Genomic DNA, 22,088 nt, shown 5'->3' with positions numbered 1-22,088 from the left:
TCCTCTTAAATGCTTGCTTCTCCCCTTCTAGCATGTTTTTTTCCTGCCAAACCATCCTTCTAATAAACCCTTTTTTATAATCTCTCTCTCTCCCTCTCTCTCTCTTTCTACCCTGTCCCTATATCAGCGCTTTGCAACCTAACCTATTTCGGCTCTTTCTACTTTCTGCCCTATAATGGCGCTCAAAGCACCATTCAGAAAGTGTGCCCATTGCCACAGCAGTCTACCCTCAACAGATGGCCATTTCCTATGTCTTTTCTGCCTGCGAGAGAGCCATGTGGTGGAGCCTTCACTAGGCAGTCAGGAAGCACTAAGACCAGCCAGCTCGGACCTGAACTATGCAACAGGATTCTCTGCAGAGTCCACTTTGGAGGCTCTGGCATCTTCACAGTCTCTACCTGTCCTGACCATGGCCACAGCAACCACCAATTCCAGGTTGATTTCTCAAGCTTGCCGAGGCAAAGAAGCTTGCCAAAAAAGCTATAGAGGCAAAAATGGTGGATCCAACTAAGAGGAAGGGACACAAGCATGCTGAGTTCAGGCACTCAGATACTGCACACCAGTCTCGACTGCTACTGAGAGCTTTGCAATCCATGCCCTTAGTACTGACACACACGGCCGCCTTACCACCTCCGTCTTTGAGAACGATATTCATGACCTTTCACCTCTATTACCTGTGTCATCAGTAGCTTCTGAGTCAAGGCACAAGGCTCCACCATCTCCAGTAACACATTAATCTCCAAGAACCCACCACCTGAGACATTGATCACACTCTAAAAGATCCCACTCTGGTCAGTACCATCTCCACACAGAAGTACATACAACCTATGGGGCTACAGTCAGGACTATAGGGCATCCTATGACCCACAGTACCACCAGGAGCCCCGACCAGGAACATTCTTGCATGGAGGCATCCCTGGCACCCTACTTCCCCAGGGACCACTGCACCATCACCGGAGTCACAGCTGTCCCACAGGCCCTGCATGGATCCAGCTGCTAGGGTCATTATTGCTGGCCCCAGAGCCATTGACATTCAGGCCATGTTCTCCCTCCCCAGATTCCAAAGACTGCAGGTCAGGCCCAGAACCCTCCTCCCCTGAGGACTGTCAGAACTGTCCCTTGATGCTGTCATTGTACCACAAGGCCCACTTCACCTTCAGAGGACATGGGGCACTTATCCAACCAAGTCCTTCAAATGGCCCAAGCATTGGGACTTGCCCCACAGCTGGAGACAGGGGGAGTGAAGGACACAGTCTTTGAAGTCATCTGTATGAAGACTACAACCTCAATTTCTATACTGTTCTTGCCAGCACTCCTGGACACAATAAAGCAGTAGTGGAACTCCCCCTCCTCCATGGTCCCAATGCTGAGAAGACTTGAGGGAATGTACCAAGACATCCCCTTCCTCTTCCAGCACCTCTGGCTCAACTCCATCATTGTTGAGTCAGCTTAGGGATGGTCCCACAGGGAGCACTCTATTCTAGTGGATGAGGGCTGTCTTCTGCACATTGTGTGGAGATGTTTCTCTTAGCTCACTGTACTCACTTTCAAGATGGCCAACTACCAGGCTGCCATGGCATGCTATCACCTCCTCCTGTGGAACAAGATTGGCACTCTGTGCAAGGACCTCCCATACAAGTGCAGAAAGCTGGTGAAGGCCGTCCAAATGGAGGCATCTTGCTGCACTCACCAGGAGATACAGACAGCCAGACACCAGGATTAATGTGGTGTGAGGAATGGGGCTAGGGCATTAGGTCTCAGGTGACACATATAGCTGTACTTACCTGGACTCTCACACCAGGCATGTGCTTGAATAGATTATCTACCTTTTGATGGGAAGGCTTCAGTATTTGAACTGATGAGCAGATAGTACAGAAGGAAAGGGCCACTGTGTACAAAATGGGATTCAACCAGCCTCTTTTGAGACCGGACTCCATCTTGTGTAAGTAGTACCTACCAGTTACCCATTTACCAACCAAGGCCACAGATTCCACTTTCCCCAAGGCACAAGCCTGCTCCCATCTCCACGTGAGGGGATAATGGCCCACAGTTCCATCAGGGGCACCAATGCCCCAAGGATGCAAAATGCCATCTGTGAGTGCCTTGAAACCTCACCCCCTGATCTTCTACCACGTCTTTCTGCTATTCCTCCCCACATGGAAAGAGATAACTTCAGATTCATAGGTCTTATCCGTCATAGAATGTGACTGCAGGATAGAATTTGAGGGCCTCCTACATCTCAGCACCAAGAGATACACAGCACCTTCCAAAGCCCTCATGCAGGAAGTTGACATGCTGTTCCAGAAAGGTGCCTTTGAGTGAGCCACCTCCCAAGAGTAACACTGGGCTCCTACTCTGGATATCTTGCTGTGCTAAAGAAAGATGGAGGGCTCCACCCAATACTGGACTTTGAGGGCACTGATTTTTTTATAGCTCCCAGAAAATTTCACATGGTCACACTGCAGCACATCATACCCCTGCTATGCAAGGAGGACTGGTTTACCTCAATAGACATCACATCTCCGTGGAGGATTCCTACAAACACTTCCTCTGCTTTCAAACTGGAGATGATACCTTCCCATTCACTGTTGGCACCTTGATGGATGGGGGTTGGGGAACACATATTTGCAGACGTAAGACATAAGTTATGTGCAAAAGGTTCTTCTTTTTCTTGAGATGTTACATAATAAGCAAAGGTTGCAGAGGGTGGGTAGAGAGAGTGTCTTTACTCCCTTTGGTGCTGCAAATTAATTGCTTGCAATGTGAGCCTGGCTTTTCCCCTTGCTATCAATTAAAACCACAGGAGCTTGCTTGTTGGGGCTTTATATCTACGCAAATTCCTCTCCAAAGAGACCAGTAAATCTGCAAATACTGCTGGTTTCCCTTGGAGGGAAAGTTTGGAAGAAAGGGCATTTCTACTGCCATATCCACGTCCTAACAGATCTGTTCTCTTGGGCAACCTACATATTACACTGCAGCCTCATGTTCTGATATCCCAGGTGTCCCTACAAGGGAAGGAGTGATTTTCATTGGGGGAAGGAAAGGACTGATTAACCCTTCACTGTCTGGTCTGTTCCTTCTAAAATCTCTCCCTTGACAATGTTCTGGACTCACACTGACCTTGCAAACTCATATGTAGGCTTCTGCAGTGGTAAAATCAACTTACCTGGTTTGGGGTGAGTTTCAGCAGAGATGTTACTTGCAGAGGAGGAGTGAAATGTTCTTGCTTTCTTCCATCTTTTCTCTGATGTAAATTGTCCTTTTCTGAAGGTGCTTCCTAAGAGGGAGCTTCCTGATGCATAACCAAAGTACAATATGTAGTTTGCCTCTGTTTGCACTTCTCTTTCTGACCCTCATTGGAATTATTCATCCTTCCCCAACCTGGTGCCCTCCAGATTTGTTGGACTGCATTTCCACTATTCTCAGCCAGGATGGCCAGTGGGAACCTCTTAGACTTACTAGGATGCAAGGTCAGCTTAAAACTTTGTGCATTGATCCATATGAAAGGATGCAGAGGACTGAATCAGATAAGACCACAATTCCTGGCATGGATGCATATATAGGAAGAAGATACTTGCTGCAAAGTCTTGTCTATGAACAGAGCTTCAGTGTCACAAATTATTGTGAATTCTATCAGAGGAAGTGTAGTATAGTGCAGTGGTTCGAATGTTAGTCCTAGGCCAGGGTCCTATGGACTACTTACTGTTTGGATGAAAGGTGGACGGAGCAAATTGTAAAATAATGAGCCATTTTCATACTCATTTTCTGCTTTCCATTCCAACTTAGGTTGAAAAATAAAAGGCTTTAATATTTTCTTCCTTTCTTCCAAAAAAGGCAAGCTGTTGCCTAACTTGCAAATTGCGGCTTCAGCTGCCCATATCTACAACCTGGTAGAGGGTATGCTCTGTTTACTAATTGTAGTGCTACATACAGAGATTTATGCTTCACTTAGAGATTCCAATTCTTAGTGAATTGTGGGAGGTACTTCATATTTGCATAATGCTACTTCATCCATCCTTCATTCAGTGCTTTAAATCTGCACAATACTTCTGAGCTTCTCAGAGGATGCAGCCCCCAGATTTTCAACTTTGTTTATTGTAGCTGCCCCCAGCCTGGTGCCCTCCAGATGGTCAGAAAAAGCTGCTGCTTTTCTGACTTCCTCCTGCCATTTTCTCTTGGTAGGGCAGACAGTCTTCCCTGACATTGTACCCACTAAATGTTTTGGACTACAACTTCCTGGTCTTGGCCATAGTAGTTGGGGCTCATGGGAGCTGATATCCAAAACATCTAGAGTGCAACAGCTTGGGGTAAGCTGGTTTGAATTTGTAACTTCCAGTATTTTGTAAAACTCCTCTAGCTATTGGTTTTAGAGCACTGGGCAGGGAAAGGCACAATATGGCTATAGAAGCAGACCATGAGTGAGACATAGATTTCTTAAGGACCACTTCTTCCTCCCTTCACCATAATTTGAGCACTACAGCATGAGCTTCAGGTGTGTGCTTCCATCGTCTGGAACATGAATTGGTTCTCAGTCTGAAACTTGGAGAAAAGTGGCAGCAAGAGAAGAGTTAAGCATCTTTTCTTGCTTCTTTTCTCCTGTTTACCTAATCCTAGTTAAAATAATGCCCTCCTGGTCTTGGCTGGGCTTTGAAGACATAGTGTGGGCTGATTTCCCCCCCCCTCCCCCACCAACTCTTTCAAGAAGAGAATGCAAGTCCTGAGATTCTAGAGAGTTGTAAAGGCGGACTTGATGTCTATGTGTCTTCCTCTCTGCTTGAGTCTGAATAAGCAGAGAGAAATGTTTTGGACCGATGCAGTCTAGGGAGGACCCGCTGAGGCAAGCTTGGAGCATAGCCCAAACGAGCTATAAATATATCGAGTGTTTGTGGTGACGACAACCATAAACCTCAGCAGCTAAACCAGAATTTGGCAAAGGCTATCTACTGAGGAATTTCGAGGTGGGTTATAAAACTCCTGAAAATAGATTCTGAGCAGGATGGAGCTCTTCCATGCAATCTGGGCCTTCTAGCATGGAATCTGTTTTCCCTCTGCTGTTGTGGTGGGGAGTGTTAGGGAAAAATGTAAAGATCAAATCTGCACATGGTGTTGGGAAAGAGTTGCTAATTTTCTCTTCTCTTTTGGCAGTAAGAGGACTGTTGGCGGAATGGGAGAGACAAATAAGCAAGCTGAATTAGGGATGGAGCACTCTTCCCCATCTTGGTGAACTCCAAATGTGTTAGGCTACAGCTCCCATCATCCCCAGCCAGCATGAGTCAATGGGCAAGCTGATTATGGATGATGGGAAATGCAGTCCAACACATCTGGATGGTGCTAAAATAAGGAAAATGGAGGGGAGGAATCAGGAATGAAGGCCCTGTAGAAAAGAGTAAGGCAGCCATGCAAAGATGGAAGAATATAGGCTTCTAAATGAAAGTGCAATTTCCGTTGTCTTAAATTGCGTAATATATTGCATTTATAAGAAAGACTCTGGTGGGATCTTTAAAGACTAACAGTTTGATTGTGGCATCAATTTTTGTGGGTCAAAGCCCACTACATCATATGCTTCTGATGAAACAGACTTTTGTTCATGAAAGATTTTTCCATGGTACATTTTCTAGTCTTCAGCTGCCATCAGACTTTTCTTGCTGCAATAGACTAACACAAGACCCCTCCTCTGGAATTTTTCCTTTTGAATGTTTTATGTGAGGAGGAGGAGAAAGCTGTGTGTTTTTGGAGAGGGGAAACAGAGGCTAGGATTCATGGGGAGTGGGTTGAGGAGCACAAGGCATGGCAGAATCATTTATTTTTAGATTAGTTATAGGACTGTGAAATTTTGTGTGTCTATACATGCTTTTTGCAGGGCAAGCAGTGTAGGGAAGACTTCAATGGTAGTTTCTGTGGATGGGAACAGAAGCTGCTCTTGGTGGACTCATAACCTACTCAGATTCCATGGTTCTTGTTACACAAGTAGAACTGAAGCAGTTTATTTAGAAAATATCTGTAAAGGGGGATGTTTTGAAACTGGCAAAACTGGCTCTCAGAACCAGCTGAAAATTACACTCCAATAAGTATGGTGTTAAGATAGTCCCATTCTTTTCTGAATGGGAGAACTCTTGGGTCCAGGGCTCATGGATGAACCTTGTCCCTTGCACAATATTGTCTTCTTCCCCACCCATTTCCCAAGTACAGTGTTCTGCTCCTATTCACCCAGCTCCCAAGGTGAATGGCAGGCATTCAGGTCTGTGGAAAATAGTGAGAGCATGCATTCGAGGCACTCTTCGGATTAAGTGTGTCCCTGTCCAATGGCGGGATGATCTCAGGGCCAAGGATAGACAGAAGTTAGTCAACCATGTTTTAGGCCAGAGGCTTGTGGCCCTCCAGATATTTTGACTCTGGTCTGCTGTAGCCAGTGTAGCCAATAGTGAGGAGAGTTGTAGGCCAGAACATCTGTAGGGCCACAGGTTCCCTGATTTCAGACCAGGTAAGTGATGCAGCCATGGGGAACATTAGGCCATGCATGCTTTTCCCACTTTGGGCAGTTGCCCCTGGCGTCCCAGTTCAAGGCCGAAAACAGATCCTCACCTCTACATTAATGGGTCCCTTCTAATTACCTTGCTTCAGTATGGTGGCCCAGGCCTGGGATTCCTGAAATAGTATTCATGTTCATTTTGATGCTCCTTTTCTTGTTCTTCTTTGAGTTTGGGGGCTGTCCGACTTTCCCTTGCTAGCTGCATTCTTTAGGATTGCCTTTTGTGAGATAGGCCTCCTGTGCCTCTGAAAACTGCATGAGAGCCAGTGTGGCATGGCTGTTAGACTGTTGGACTGGGACTTAGAAGATCTGGGGTCTAGTCCCCATCCAACCGTGGCGCCCACTGGGTGACCTAGGGCCTCATTGCCTCTCAGCCTAACCTACCTCACAGGGCTGTTGTTGTGAAGATAAAATGGAGAGGAGAACCTTGTAAGTCACCTTGTGTTCCTTGCAAGATGAAAAAAGGCAGGATAATAAATGTATAATAACAAGGCTGTCTGGCAGAAGTGTATTCTCTGTTGCTTTCTGTATCCAGAATCTGCAGCTGTTGCAGAGGAGAGGACAGAGGGAGAGTGTGTTGGTCTGCTGACATCACAGCTGCCCAAGCACACAAATAGGGGATAGGTGAAAATGCCGCTGGTGTATGGGTGGCCCTTAACTCTGCACAGAGAGAGTTTTTCTTACTGCTGTTCCTAGGCAGCCTGAGTACTTGGTGGTCTTTCTTCCAAATTACTCAAGTACATTCTGTTATCTGTATTTTCCATCTGAGATTACAGGGGGCTTGCCTGCCGTGAGGCAGAAGCATTATAAACATTTGAAGTATTATGCTATTTTGCTTGTTTCATATATATTCATGTGAACTTTATCTTCCCTAAAAGGCTCCCATTGTGGCTCATAACACACACACACAAGAAATACAGTAAACACTAATTCAAACACAACAAAACTGAGAATGAAGTAAGACAAAGCATAATCAGCAAGGGGAGACAAAGGTATTTATAAACAAAAGGTCTTAACAGGTTGCAAACAGCATAATTATTATGGAAGCATTCCCTGCTTGGAAGGAATGATGTACAAATTTCCCATTTCCAGATTTTTCGAGTAATTAGTGTGTCTTAGAGCAGCCTTCCGCAACCTGGTGGCCTTCAGAGGCATTTGGACCACAATTTGTAGGGTGTAAATACATGTTCCTGGCTACTACTAGAAATCCCAGAGGCTTGCCCTTGGGCAGATTTCTGGCCTTATGAAGAATGAGTGAAAGCATCTTAACCCTTTTAGAATAAACCTCATTTGTATCTTTTGTGAGATAGACAGTGGATTGATTCCAGACTAAGAGAGTTGAACTTTGGTCCCACTGAAATCAGTAGGACAAATTAGTCATGGTGTCCCATTGATTTTAGTGCAAATGAATTGCAGCTGAGCTTAGTTTGGATCCTATGGATGTGTATTCCGCCCAAGCAGAATTCTCCATCCTTTTCTCCCCATTGTAATCACTGTTCCTACCAGAGTTGTCTGAAGGACTGATTTCTTCCTTATTTACGTGCCTGATCATTAAAATTTGTGTGGAAAACTCTCTTATGTGCTGCTGTTAATCTTGAAGGTCATCTGGTTGTGACCTGGAGAGGGTCTTCTCCATGGCTTGGTGCAGACTCCTGCCTTCCTCCCTACTTCATGGCATTTTGGCAGTTGGCAAAAGATTGTTCCCTTTTGGAGAACTCTGTGACATGCAGCTTTAATGCCTTGAGGGATATAATTTTATATGGCTGATGTAGGGTGGTACTTGAGATTATTTTTTTCTGCTGCTACTTTTGTAGATTGTATTCTCTTGCTGTTTTATGCTGTTTAGCTTTGGTAATTAGATTTTTATTTTTTATTGTTTTATTTTAATATTAGTAATGTTATTGCTTTTTTATTTTGCTGTGGACAAATAGTTCAATCTGATTTTTTTCAGACACACTGGTTACTAGAAAATCTGAAAATTTTTCTTTTTCTCTCTTAAAGTGGAAGGGAACTCCAACTTAGTATATTTTCAAGTAATTAAGATATTTCGTCATCACTTATAAAGCTGACATATGTGGTACACACTTAGCTTGACACACTCTGATTATTAGAAATGTCTGAAAATGTGATCTTTTAAATAGTATATTTAATTTGATACATTTAACAGGTTTATAAATTTATGTTCCTAAAAATAGTCCAGTGGGATTATACCTAATTTGTTTAATTTCATTAAGATATTTTTGTTCTTTTGCTATAGATGCATGGAGACAGAAAAATGGGATATAAATTTAAATGAATATTGATTAAATAACTCTCTTCCTGGCTTGTTCCCATATTTGAGGAAGCAGTATTCCAGATTTCAGTATTCCTTCATATATGTGGTTTGCCTGTTCTGTGATGGAGTTGTTACATATTTACATTTAATGTCCTAAGCTTTAACTGTTAAGTATAATGTCTCATAAGCCTGGTGCTTGTAGGTATGTTGGTGCCAGGGCTCGGCTTCCTAGTTAGTGTAGGAATAGTATAAATATTTTTAGGCCTATACAGATTCCCAATTTTGAGACAGTTGGAACCTATGTCATTATGATGGCAGTGCTTCAAATGTACACCTTTTTTTTATTAAAAGGAATCCTGATTAATGTGGTTGTGGTTTTCCGTAGCATCTCTCTCCCTGATTTTCTTAAATGTAGGTCAGTAGTTGATAATTCCTGCGTCAAAGCCTGTGGGTTGGGAAATTTATTTATGCTATTACTTTGTAAGCCGTCCTGAGGCTTTTTTGCGATTAGGACGGCATATAAATATTTTAAATAAATAATATTATTCATTTGATTTTTTTCATCACTCCACAGCTGAAGCTCTCTGGGTGGTTAGGGTTAGCCTACAACAGGAATGAGGAATCTGTGCCCTACCAGACGCTGAGGGACTTCAGTGTCTGTCAGCCTCCCACAACATGGTCATTAGTCAGTGATGATGGGAGTTGTAGTCTAACAACATCTGGAGAGCCACAGGCTTCCCACCTCTACTTCAGAAGCATGCCATCTCTCCACTTCCACTGCCATAATTTTTAACCAAGGAACATGGAGATTTGATTAGGTGAAAGGATTCCATGGCCGTGGGGCTGAGCTAGCCCTACCATTAGAGAATGTGAGGCGGCTGCCCCAGCAAATGATTTTGAGTGTCATCAGAGGGTAGCAGATAGTTAACTATTTAATATTCCCTTTTAGATTATTTTTATCCCCAAGGATTGACTAGTTGTATTTTCTGCCTCAGGTGACAAAACAGCTTGAGGAGCTTTGCTAACACATACCTTTAACAGACATGATATGCAGGGAGAGGACAATATTTGTGGTTTTGCCTCAGGCTGCAGAGAATCTGGTTGTCCCTGTTATTTCAGCTGGCACTGTACCTAGTGGAGGCAGCAGCCATGGCTCTCTGTCTGCTCCTTGGAGTAACAAATGGCTGACAGGAAGCGTAATTAATGCTTGAGTCTTCTTTTTCCCCATACGAAACTTCAGGGGCTTGAAGTATAATCAGGATATCATAGCTGCTAGAGGAACTTGTGCTTTTGACATGAAGGAGAACAGGGGATGCACAAAAGTAAAAGTGTGCCAGTGTTTTGAAGTATATTTTTTCTTCAGGGACACTTAAAAGGTGTGTCACTGAATTTTTCAAATGTGCCCTGTAAACCAGAGCTTAGTCAAATATGCCTGCTATGCTCACCATGGCAAACATGTACTGCCTTTTGATGTGTGTGGTTTTCCTGGCTCCCCTCCCACCATGCTGGTTTGGAGCAGGAAATGTGGACAGAAGCGTTGGGTGCCTCTGCTCAGTAACACCTAGCAGCACTTACGCCTGTTCCAACCCATTTGGCCTTCTGCAAGGGAGAGACTTGGTGAGGTGGAAATGGTGTGACTGGGTGGGGAAGGAACTGCCAAAAGGTGTTCCATGCATCGTTAGGAAGTAGAGTCTAACCATGTGTACTCTCCTGGTTTTTCCATCTGGAAAGACCAGGTAGAGGGGAGCATTGGACACCTCGACCCAAAAGGAGTGCCAAAAACATGTGTTTCTTTTTCCTGGGAGTGGTTTCTCTGCCTCTGTGCAACTGCTTGGCATGCTCAGAGGCAGAGACGTCAAGTCTCATGGCTAGAAGGGGATGGTAGAAGCTCCTCCTTTTGTCCCTAAGAAGCAGCAGCAGGTGGGCAGGGACAGGAATTCTGTGCATAGGTCAGGTGCACATCTTACTGGTGAACCAACCAAGGCTGCTCGCAAATTGTTGGCCCCTGCTGCAGCCAAAGACATTTGAAATATAACCAGAATGTCATAGCTTTGAGAAAAACTTGTATCCTGAATGAGCAACATAAAGGCATGAAGATGTTAGTTCCACATTTTGGCTTATAGAAATGTCACCCTGGAAGGTGATGTTAGCAGAAGTTCTACATTTCAGCAGGAAGGAGTTTATCCAGCAAAGCCCCCACAAACACCGCTATTCATCAGTGCAATGTCATATACAAACAAATGGATGCTTGTTTTTTTTTCTATGCAGGTTTCTGTTGTTTTTTAAACAACAGAATAGTCAGATGGCCACTACTACTGGGCTGTTTTTGTGTGTATTGGAACAGAGTGCTAATGTGAGAATCCAATGTCTGAAGGGCGCGCTTGGTGCAGTAATACCTACTGGTACTGACCGCCACCACTCAGAATAAAACAAACACAGCTTCCTAAGTTCTCAACTAGTCCTGGTCTCAAGGGTCTCTTCGGAATTGCTTGTGTTGTGCTTTATTATGGCCTGTCTATGTCCTTCAGGGAGCACAGCTAGATTATAGGTTTTATTCAACATGTTGCCTGCAACTTGGGCAGTGAAGTAACATTAATGTGACCCAAAAATGTTGAGCATCCTTGTGAGCCTCCTCTCTTTTATCCTTAAAGCATACAATCTGTGTTTTGCTGAAAACAGGCAAAAAGATTTATTAAGGATTCAGCAAAAGTACAATACAGGGAAAAGGCTTGTCAGATTCTGAGCACACAACAGTAAGCAATTCAAAGTGACCAGTCAGTGTCCAAACAAAGCAAGAAAAAATACAGTCCAGCTAGCACAGCCCTGTGCAAGCTGCCTTCCTCGTTCCTTGGAGACCACTTAAGTGTATGGCAAAGCCCTCCCAGTGTCTGTGTCAGGTCTTCCTCCCTTTCTTTGGGGAAAATCTATATCTGGATGTCTGTACCAGAGAAACCTTGGGCAATTACTCTTGGTGCTCAAAGATAAAGATCCTCAACTTCCCTTTCCAGTTGAGTATATTGTCTCTGTTCCCATTCCACTTGCCTGGGTGTAGATTCCAAAAGACTTTGGTTTTTACTCTACTGTCTGTCTGGTGATGGTTCATCGCCAGCTCTGAGATGGATTCTAGGAGATTCCTATTGTTCGGGCATGTGGGTGATCTGGTAATACATAGCTTCGCTAAGTGGTAGCACTTGGCTTACAGACGATCTCATCCAGGTCATCTTTTTTGTAACATCAGTGTAAGGTGTCCTGGCATTTTGCTTAAGCAGACGTGCAACTGATTGCAATAGGATGGTTTCTGTCTGTTGGTCCTGGTAAGAGAGAGATCATATGGTCTGGCTGAGTGAGCCCCTCCAGGCTGACCATAAAAGCTAAGCTGGTTATTGACACCATGTAAATTTGTGGGAGTGTGACAAGTCTCTCTCCATATTCTCTTGATAGCTTATGCTCATGATTAAGTCCAGGTTAATGCTTGATTATTAGAGTTCATGTTTGGCCCAAAAGCAGACATGACTTCTTCTCTGTAAGTTTATGCCCCTAATTCTTGGTGTGTTGAACAGACTGAATATGGTTTTGGATAGCAAGGGAAACACATTCTGCACATGCTCAAAGGCTTTGCTTCACTTTTTGAAGGATCAGATTCTTTCTGTCTGTCTCTCTCCCCCCTCCCCCCACTCCTTTCAGTAGTGTATCTCATTTTGGAACAGGACCTTTTATTTACTCCTAATCTTTGCTTGCAGCTGGGATTTGATAAATTGATGAAGGGGATGTGTTAAGCTAAATAGAACCTGAAAATGGCACAAAGGAGAAATCTGTTACAGTTTTATCTCAGAGCTGGTTAAAGAACAGAAACCAGAAAGTAGGAATAAATGATAAATTATCCCAATGGTGGGATGTAAACAGTGAAGTCCCACAAGGATCTTTATTTGGGACCAAGCCTTTTCAGTTTGTTCATAAATTATCTGTAATTAGGGATAAGCAGTGATGTGGCCAAGTTGCTGATGACACCAAATTGTTTAGGGTTGTTACATCAAAAAGGGGTTGCAAAGAGCTCCAAAAGAATCTCTCCAAACTTGGGAGAAAAGACATCAATGTGGCAGGTAGGGTTCAGTGTAAGCAAGTGAAAGGTGATGCTTGTTGAGGCCAAAAAAACAAACAAACAAGCAAAACCCAAACCCAAACTTTGCGTATAAGCTGATGGGATATGAGCTTCCAGGTTACTGATCATGGATGAGACCTTGGGGTTGGTGTGGACAGCTCAATGCAAATGTCACCCCAGTGTGCAGCTGCTCTCTCTGAAAAAGGCAAATCCATCTTAGGCATGATTAGAAAAGGAATCAAAAATAAGACTGCCAAGATCATACTATCCTTCTGCAAATCTGTGGTGTGGCCAACCTGAGTTTAGTGTATATTTCTGACTACTTCATATTAAAAGGGATATGGCAGGGTTGGAAAAAGTGCAGAAAAGGGTAACTAAAATGATCAAGGAGCCAGGGCAACTCCCCTAGGAGGAAAGCTTATGACACTGGGATTGTTTAGTGTAGAAAAAAGTGAGTATAGAGAGATATGACAGAGGTGTACCTAAATATGCATGGTGTGGGGAAGGGAAATGGGGCACATTTTCTTTCTCTTTCATAGCACTAGAGACTGGGGATACCCATGAAACTGATGGATTAGGTATTCAGCGCAGATTTTAAAAAGTTATTCTTTGCACAGTGTATAGTTACATTAGTGAAAGTCACTTCTACAAGATGTAGTGATTTTAAAGAATCTCAGAGTTGGAATGGGCCAAGAAGGCCGTCAGGTCCAACACTCTGCTGTCGCAGGACACCAGTTTATAGTATCCCACTGAGATGACTGTTCAATTTCTTTTTGAATGTCTCTAGCATGGGAGAGCCCACTACCTTTCTAGGCAAGTGATTCCACTGGTTGTATTGCTCTGACTATGAGGAAACTTTTCCTGGTATTTAGCCTGAATCTGGTTTGCTGCAACTTGAGTTCATCATTCCATGTCCTATACTCTTGGATGAGTGCGAAGGAATCTTGCCCTTCCTCTTTGTGACACTCTTTCAGTACTTGTAGAGTGCTATCATATCCCCCTTCAGTCTTCTCTTCTCAAAGCTGAACACGCCTAGTCTCTTAGTTTCTTCTCATAGGGCTTTGTTTCCAAACCCTGGATCATCTTTGTTGCTCTCCTCTGAACCCTTTTTTGTGATACTTCTGTTAATACATCCCAGGACAGCATTTGCCCTTTTGTAGCTTCATCACACCATTGGCTTATATTTGGCTTGTTGTCCACAATAACCCCAAGGTCTTTTACATTTGCAGAACTGTTGAGCCAGGTATTTCCCATCTTCTATCGATGCATTTAATTTCTTTTTCCTAGGTGGAGGACTTGGCATTTGTTCTCTTGCTTTCAAAAGGGAATTGAACTATTTCATGGCAGAGAAGGCTATTGGTCCTGATGGCCATATACCACATCTGGTTTCAGAGTCAGTATGCCTGTATTACAGCAGTTAGTGGAGAACATGGGCAGGAAGTTGCTGTTCCATTCATTTCTGGGTTGTGATCTTTCCATGGGCAGCCGGTTGACCACTGTTTGGACAGAATACTGGACTAGATGGACCTTTGGTCTGATCCAGCATGGCTTTTCATACGTGTTTATGCTCTTAAGCTAAGCAGAACCACTTTTGGCTAGAGGCTGAATTGGAAACTGTCGTTCCCCCCCCACCACCACCATTAACTCCCTGGATGAAGGAATGGGAATACAGATGTTAAAAGGGAAGAGAGATAATGGTTGTAAGAGCCTTTCCAACTCTTTGCTTAGAGATGGTCAGCAGCATGCCTAATTTCAATTGAAGACTGCAGGCATCCATCTGGTTGCATCACACTAGCACACACTACGGCAGTGTTGGGGAGGGGAACTGCATTAGTATTCAGGGCATCCTTCTCTCCTATCCATCCCCTGAATCATCCTTCCCCCGTCCCTGCCGCCCCCAACTTCCTGTTTGGATTAAGAACAGGTTGTTCATTCAGCTGTGCAGGGCCCCTCACTCGCATACAAATAACACTGCGTCTACGAGGCAGTTACTCACAACTGCAGAGGGTTCATTCAGCAAAGGCACCTGCTGCAATGCTGGAACAGGCAGCAAAGGGGAGGGAAAGAGTGGGAAGCAATTCTGATGTGTTTTCGTTCCTACGACACCTTCTTACTCTTATCTTCCCCTTCACCCTCCGAGGTTTCAAAAAGATCATCTGTGCCACCTTTTCAAGGTCACATCTTTCTCATTCCACTATGAAGCCAATCCTGCTAGGAACGCAAGTGGACTCAGAGCCGGCAATAGATGTTGTAATACAAGAGTAGGGAGGCCCGAATGTTTGGGGCTATTTTCTCCCCCCAAACACACACCCATTCCACAGCTTCAGTCTGAAGCAGTCTTAAAAGGCATAGCAGGCTCAGAATTCTGCGTGTCTGCACAGGAGCTGTGAGAGCCATTAAGTAATAATGAAGTACTCAGAGCATGTGCAGAATGTTGTACTCTCTTATAAGTCTAGATCAGAGAGATTCCTTTCCTTCTCATATTGGATTATATGAGTTTCAGGATGCCTTCATGCTGCAAATAGCCATTACAAAAGGGAAGGTACTCTGAGGCCTTTTTTGTTTTTATTTTCTATGTTCAGTCTTTTTGTTTATTTATCTGAGGCTTGGCTCAAATGATTTCTTGGCTGAATGCTTCCCAAACACAAGCCACAAGACTTAACATTTTGAATCACAACAAAGGTGAGCTTGAACACAGACATGTTAACCACAGCTGTAAAGCAAGCCTTTCTTTCCAAGCTCAGTTTCCAGATATTTGGTTTGCCTTTTAATGTGTGGAGTTGAAAGAGGCAGCAAGGTCAGCAAAATAACATTAGATCAAAACCATTGCAGAACGGGGCTTGCATTGCCACAGCAGGGTCAGGATTAGAAGATAAAGATGATTGATCTTTGCGTCAAATTATTTTAACCAAACTGGGTCAACAGAATGTTTTTTTGTAGGGATGTCATAGTGTCAACACGATTGCTAGGGCAAGCTGATAGAGGGCCTGTTGGTGGTGTTTTTGCAAAAGTTCCTGGACATAAGGGCACTGGCTTCTCCATCTCTCTCACCTCCCCTTTCTTCTTCTTTTTTGTGGGGGGGGGGGGTATCCATCTTGCTAGTCTGCCACATAAAATCTTACCCCAAGTATGTTGCTGTCTTTTTATTTCTGTTTCCATTCATGCCTTTATTTTTCTGCTCATTTTCTCTCATGTACTCCTAGCGCAGGGGGTAATTTTAGAGAACTGTTGAGACGATATCAAGTCCATTCCTCATACTCTGAGACAAAGCCATGGACCAGCTTTCCCAGATACCCTCCAGCTGTTTTGGAGTTCAGTTCCTGTCACTTTAAGCCAGCATCTCCTGTAATCAGGAATGCTGGAAGTTGTAGTTTAAAACTTCTGGAAAGCACCCACTTGGAAAAGGTTGTCATAGTCCCCCCCACCCCCCATAAATTAGGCCATGTGCCTTAGACTGCCTTGTGCCACCAGAATAAGTTTGGCCTGGACTCACTACAGCTAGATTCCTACAGGATTAATGTAAGCAAATCTGTAGGCTGTCTCAGAAGAGGGGGCCTGGGTGGTGAGAAACCCAAAGTAAGGCTTAATCTTGAATTATGTACCCCCCCCCCCCCCCCACACACATGCACACACACAAAACCCAGTAGAGGCTTTAATGTGGATTTGGTAGTGCTGTGCTGAATTGTGGCGAGGTTCAGTTTCACTGTTAACCTAAGCTTTTCAAGGAAGGGGAGGGAAGCTGTGGCAGGAGAGGGGAATACCACCTTCAGCTGTCCAGTATTGCAAACATGCTGCCTCAGCTTGACCATTGGGGAAGCTTCAAGATGCAGGGCTTCTACTTTTACCAGTTAAAAGACATGTGCAAACTCTCCCATTTCTTTTTCCTTAATGGACTTTTTCTGGTAGGAAGTTGCAAGAAGTGATGGAAGAGCATAGGCGGGTTAGAAGTTGAAGACAGTGTCCTCTCTCCGCCCCTCCCTGTGAAATTCTGTGAAACAAGGATTATCATTGCATAATGGAGTTCGGTCTGGAAGCCAGGGAGTGAAGCACTTGCCTTCCGCAGGAGCAAAGCAGTGATGGCAGCTCTCTTTGCTCCTTCCTCCAAGCCCCCTAAACTAGCTTGCCGCTCTTGGGTGCAGTGGAACATGTTGAAATAAACTCAACTGCCCGTCTAGCCAACTTTTGTTTATGGAATGGGGCAGTGCACCATGCTGTCATTCTCCACAAACAGCACACTGTCTTAGGCCAACCTCATTCACAGCCACTTTCTCCAGTCTGCTGCTCTTGCAGTGCCGTTTTTTAACTTGTAAAAGCTACACTTTTAACTCAGTTCAAGGGTTGTCCGACAAAAGCGATGTTGTCATGGCACCACATAGCTAGTCAGATGGGGTTATATGATGACATCCTTGAGCAGTCATGAAGCCAGTTGCTCTCACTCTGAACAGGAAGGAGAAGAGGGACTATCTCCTCATTCAGTGTTAGCTCCAGAGTTTGAAGGGCCCCTGTGCCAGATGCTCATCAGTTGACCTCTTTGTCACACTCGCTGCACGTTTACTTGTCATTTCCCTCTGGACTCAAATCTAGCACTACTGCCAAGAAGATGAGGGCAAGTGGGGTTGTTGCTCCTGGTCACTGCTTGGAGACGGCATTTAAAGAGGTGGCAACCGCAAAGGAACTGAGGGAGGGATCGGCAGCAGTCCTCCTGTTGGAATGTGGCCTTGACAATCTACCCCAGGGTCTCCTCCTCATGCTGTTGCTGTCCTCATTTGCTAGGAAACAAGGCATCACTTCCTGTCTTGTCATGCTATATGTGAGCCATCTATGCAGTCTCCTCAGCAACTGGCATGCCTGCATTCCCTCTTCCCTCCTGCATCCACCCGCTTCTAAAGGTCCATACTTGAAAATAGAGTGGAAAAGTTGCTAAAAAGCATGTGTGTTCATTCACAGGAACAAACATGTTCATGTTCCTTCCTCATTTTGGCACAACATCAGCGCACAGTACCATTCTTTTACAAATTAGTAATCACTAGCAGTCATCATGCATCTTGCATCTTTAGGGCTTAGAGTGCCCGAGCCATCGCCAGTCCCTTTCATAACATTGGGAAACAAGAATAGGAGATAGCTCTTGCCTTCAGTCCCTTTGCAAATGCATCTGACCAGCCATGATCAGCAAAACAGGACACTGGGCTAGATGGACCTTTGGTCTCTTCCAGCAGGAGCTTTTATGTTCTTAACTCTGATACTTTTCACTTTCGAATTTCAACATTGTTCCTAATGAGTGGTCAGGACTTGGTCTATTCTGTCCAGTCCATTCTGTTCTATTTAGTGCTGGATTCCCATCCCAGCTCAGGCAGCTAATTGATAATAACCATGATGATTGAGTTAATGTTGGATATTTCATGGTACATGATGGATATAATTACAAGGAATTGATATGGTACTTTCTATATTCTGCAGAATTTAGTTGGTTTTACTTGAGACTAGCTACTCTCTAGAATGGCCTAGTATTACTTTTACTGTTCTGTCACGTATGTTAATATTTTACAGCTGCCCTTGAAGAAGATTCTTATCAGAATGCACTGTGTTTCAACATTTCTACTTTTCAGGAATATGCCTTTTCATTCAGTACCAATTTGAGGCTTGTCCCCCCCCCCCACACACACACACACCTGCCCAGTGTGTGTTTTCAAAACCTTTCAGTGATCTTTCCCAACCCTTTATTTTGTTTCACAGGTTAAGTTAGGAATCTAAATAAATGTAAAAATCTGAAAAAAAGCATCCATTACTCCCCCTTTTCCTCTCCTGTTTTCTTCATTCTGCCTTTCTCACCTCTCGGTTGACTGCCATTCTTTCTTCCTCCCCCTTCTTTCTGTGAACAGCTGTTGTTTGGCTTCCTCTATATTTAGTTCCTGACTTCTTTGTCGTCTTTGTCGTCTTCCTCCCCCCTATCCCTTCAGCTTATAATTATGACAGAACCCCAGAAAGGGAGGTGGAGGATTTGCGTAGTGAGATGGTTTGTCAGCTGCGTGTGCTGTGCTTGTGCTCCTTGCTGCAGTGATGTTCAGGGCTCCTTCTTCCAGCCCTGGGTGAAATGGTTCAGGGGGAGCTGTGGTGGTGGGCTGGCTGCCTGCACGCACATGCACACACCCTCTCATAAGCATGCACGTGTGACTTAATAAAAACAGCACATGCTTTTTTACAACAGCCTGTGAGGAGTGAAAGTGGTGGGTACACATCTGATGAGTCACCAGAGGCCTTGTTCATTCACAGCCTGCCAAAACTGTGGGTGACTCAGTTCTGGAGCCTGGGACAGGAGAATACTGGTGGTGGAAACAGCCATGGTGATTTGGGGAGTGCAGAGGGGTCTGTGCAAGGTGGATGTGAAAAGGTCATGGTGCCAGGTTCTTCCCCAAGCATTCATTCTGTGATGGTGCTTCTTTCTGAGTCCTGAAAGCTGAACCTCCTGTCTGAAAAGCCCATCCTCAGAATCCCAACTGGCTGTAATTGGTGTATACTTTGTATATGCTTTGAGGCACTCTCATCTCTTCTTGCTTCACAGTATCATCTGGCTGAATCTGGGCATCAGAATCAGATTCTAGAACTAAGCTCACCCGTGTTCTTGCTCAGGCAAGGCCTTCTACATGCCAAAGTCGTCCTTGATTTGAAAGAAGGAGCTCACTTAGATTGTATTTCCTTGTTGCTTTTGCACAGGGCCACTGATTCCTGCAGTTGGCATAACTGTTTCCTCACCTACACTGGTCATTTCCTGATTATCTGCATAAGCATAACCTTTAGAAGGAAGCACCATGACTAAGGTGGTGCCTGCACGTCAGGGAGAGGTTGTGCCATCTGCACAATTTATTTCCCAGCAGAGATTGAATGTGTCCTGAATGGAAGAGTGTATGCTTTTTCCAGGTGACACCTGTGTTTCCTAAGAGCCCAGCTAGGTATAGAGGTGGCCAGGCTATAGGTATGTGCTAGCTTTTGAAAGCTGACCCTTGGTGACTCTTACAATATTCCTAATGTCTTTCTGGCCAACAGGATTGCTCTTTTTTCTGATAATGGCCCATAGAGTGCAATGGATAAAATTACAGATATATGGGCTGAGCAGCTCTGGTTAATGGTTGACTGGCCTGACCTGGCCCATGTTGCAGCACGTGATTGTTTGGTTGCTTAAAGGATGGGGCAATGATTTGCATATAAAAGGGAGATGGCAGTGAAAGATCTGCTAAGGTGGTGCTTCTATCCATCACCACCATCAATGATTCCAGGAAAATTACTTTTTGACCTCAGTGGCACCACATATATCCAAGAAAATCTCACCCGGTTAAAGGAGTATATTTAAGTATTCCAGTTTTACCAAATTCGTTCAAACAGACTACCGAAGCTGTACAAACTCACAAGTATTTCCTCACATACGCAAAAGTGACCCCATTTGTGCATAAAGCTCAGATAATCAAGACAGATTGACCTGGTTTATATTTAACCCATGAAGAACCATGATGCCTGTAGGGACCACTTTGTATAACCACTTTGTATAATGCTCCCCCTTGGAGTTTGTACTGGCAACCATCATATAGTCCATGGTCTATTTATTCTGAGGTTATGTGAGTGTTGCTTAACCTTTGTATATCTATGTTTGCTAGATTCACATGACACGATATAACATATCCAGTTGAATGGGGGTTGGATCTGAACATGGAAGCCTTTCACACTAAATGCCCCATTGTTTTATTTCCTTTCTTTCTGAATTGTTTGTCTGTCCATCCATTCCCCCACCCCTGCTGCTGCCTTCAAGGAACTTTTATCTTCCACTGACCCCCTTTATGGTCTGGTGCAACAACTGCTTAAAAATGACATGGTAGACTCCTGAGATGGTAGACAAAATTTTTACTATTTCAGGCTGTGGTGGGGGGCTACGATTTGTAATATTCCTCCATGTTAAGGTGGCCAGTTGTGAATCACCAAACATTCCACTTGATGGACATTTTTCAAATGGGGAACACTAAAAAATGTGATCTCTCACATGTTCTTCTGAAATGGTATTGTCCACACTAACATCTCATTTTGGTGCACGTGTAGGCTAGGCCTTTGAAGGATGGATCCCATGGTTTTAAATCCTAGAGTTTGGAGCTGTATCTGTTGCTCATACTTCTGAATCAAAGCCCAAAGATTTATGAAAAGATAAATTGGTAGCTTGGGTTTCTGCTCAGCTCCTTCGACATTGGCTTGTCAAACCTTCAGATGCTAGTTGACTGGGCATTGTAGAGGGAAAGACACAGGTCTCCTTAGGAATTAGGTCTTTGTGCATCTTGGGGTACAGATTTAGGGAAAAACCTATAGAGGCTGTCTTTGAAAAGACCAAAGAGACTGAGGGACACTCCTTTGCACCCACTCTTGAAGAGTCTTAAAACCCAGGTTGATCAAATGTACATGATTAAAGGCCGCTAGCCTCTGCAATCCCTCTTGGGATTTATCCTTGGATCGGCATCAAAGCTGCCAGAGAACTGTTTCAAAAATAAGGCACAAATCAGAAATTGGCATATATTTATGAATAATCCCCTGTGGAGTCTCAAAGATTAATGCATTTATTGAGGCATGAACTTTCCTAGGCTAGTACCTTCATCAGATTCCTGAAGTAATCCAGAAAACTGGCAGGTCATTCCTAATCTTTCTTAGATTGTAAACTTCCTGTGAGAGGGATGGGGGTTTATGAGACCTGCTCCACATCTTGCTGTTAGCATTCAGTTGGAAAAAGTGCAGATCAAGGGAATGGAGCAACTTCCCTAAGAGGAAAGATCACAACAGCAGGGAAAAGAAGCAAGGTAGGGGAGATACAATAGAGGTGAGAAAAAATGTGTATTCTGTACAGAAAGTAGATAGGGAGGCATTTTCTCTCTCTCATATTACTAGAAACTGGGCTCATCCCATGAAACTGATTGGTGAGAGTTTCAGGATGGATAAAAGTACTTCTTCACACAATGCAGAGTTAAAATATGGAAGTCACTTCCACAGTATGTAGTGGTGGTTACCAGTCTGGATGGCTTTAAAAGGGAACTGGGTAAATTCATGAGGAAAAGGTTATCAATGCCTACTAGCCCTGATGGTTATTTGCTGCTTCTAGTTTCAGAGGGGAACATGGGCAATGGGTTTCCTGTTGCTGATGTGTGAACAGAATATTGGAC

The 22,088-nt window shown here is 44.1% G+C and overlaps 1 protein-coding gene across 1 annotated transcript in view; it reads left to right on the top strand.

Moving 5' to 3' along the window:
- HDAC5 (histone deacetylase 5) overlaps window positions 1-22,088 on the top strand; it is a 92,546-nt gene that overhangs the window by 7,573 nt on the left and 62,885 nt on the right.

This window comes from Varanus komodoensis, unplaced genomic scaffold, assembly GCF_004798865.1.
Source record: "Varanus komodoensis strain SLA01 unplaced genomic scaffold, ASM479886v1 scaffold45, whole genome shotgun sequence".
In the NCBI taxonomy this organism is placed as follows: domain Eukaryota; kingdom Metazoa; phylum Chordata; class Lepidosauria; order Squamata; family Varanidae; genus Varanus; species Varanus komodoensis.
Note: the sequence above shows the minus strand (reverse complement) of the source record. Positions and strands in the feature narration are given on the sequence as shown.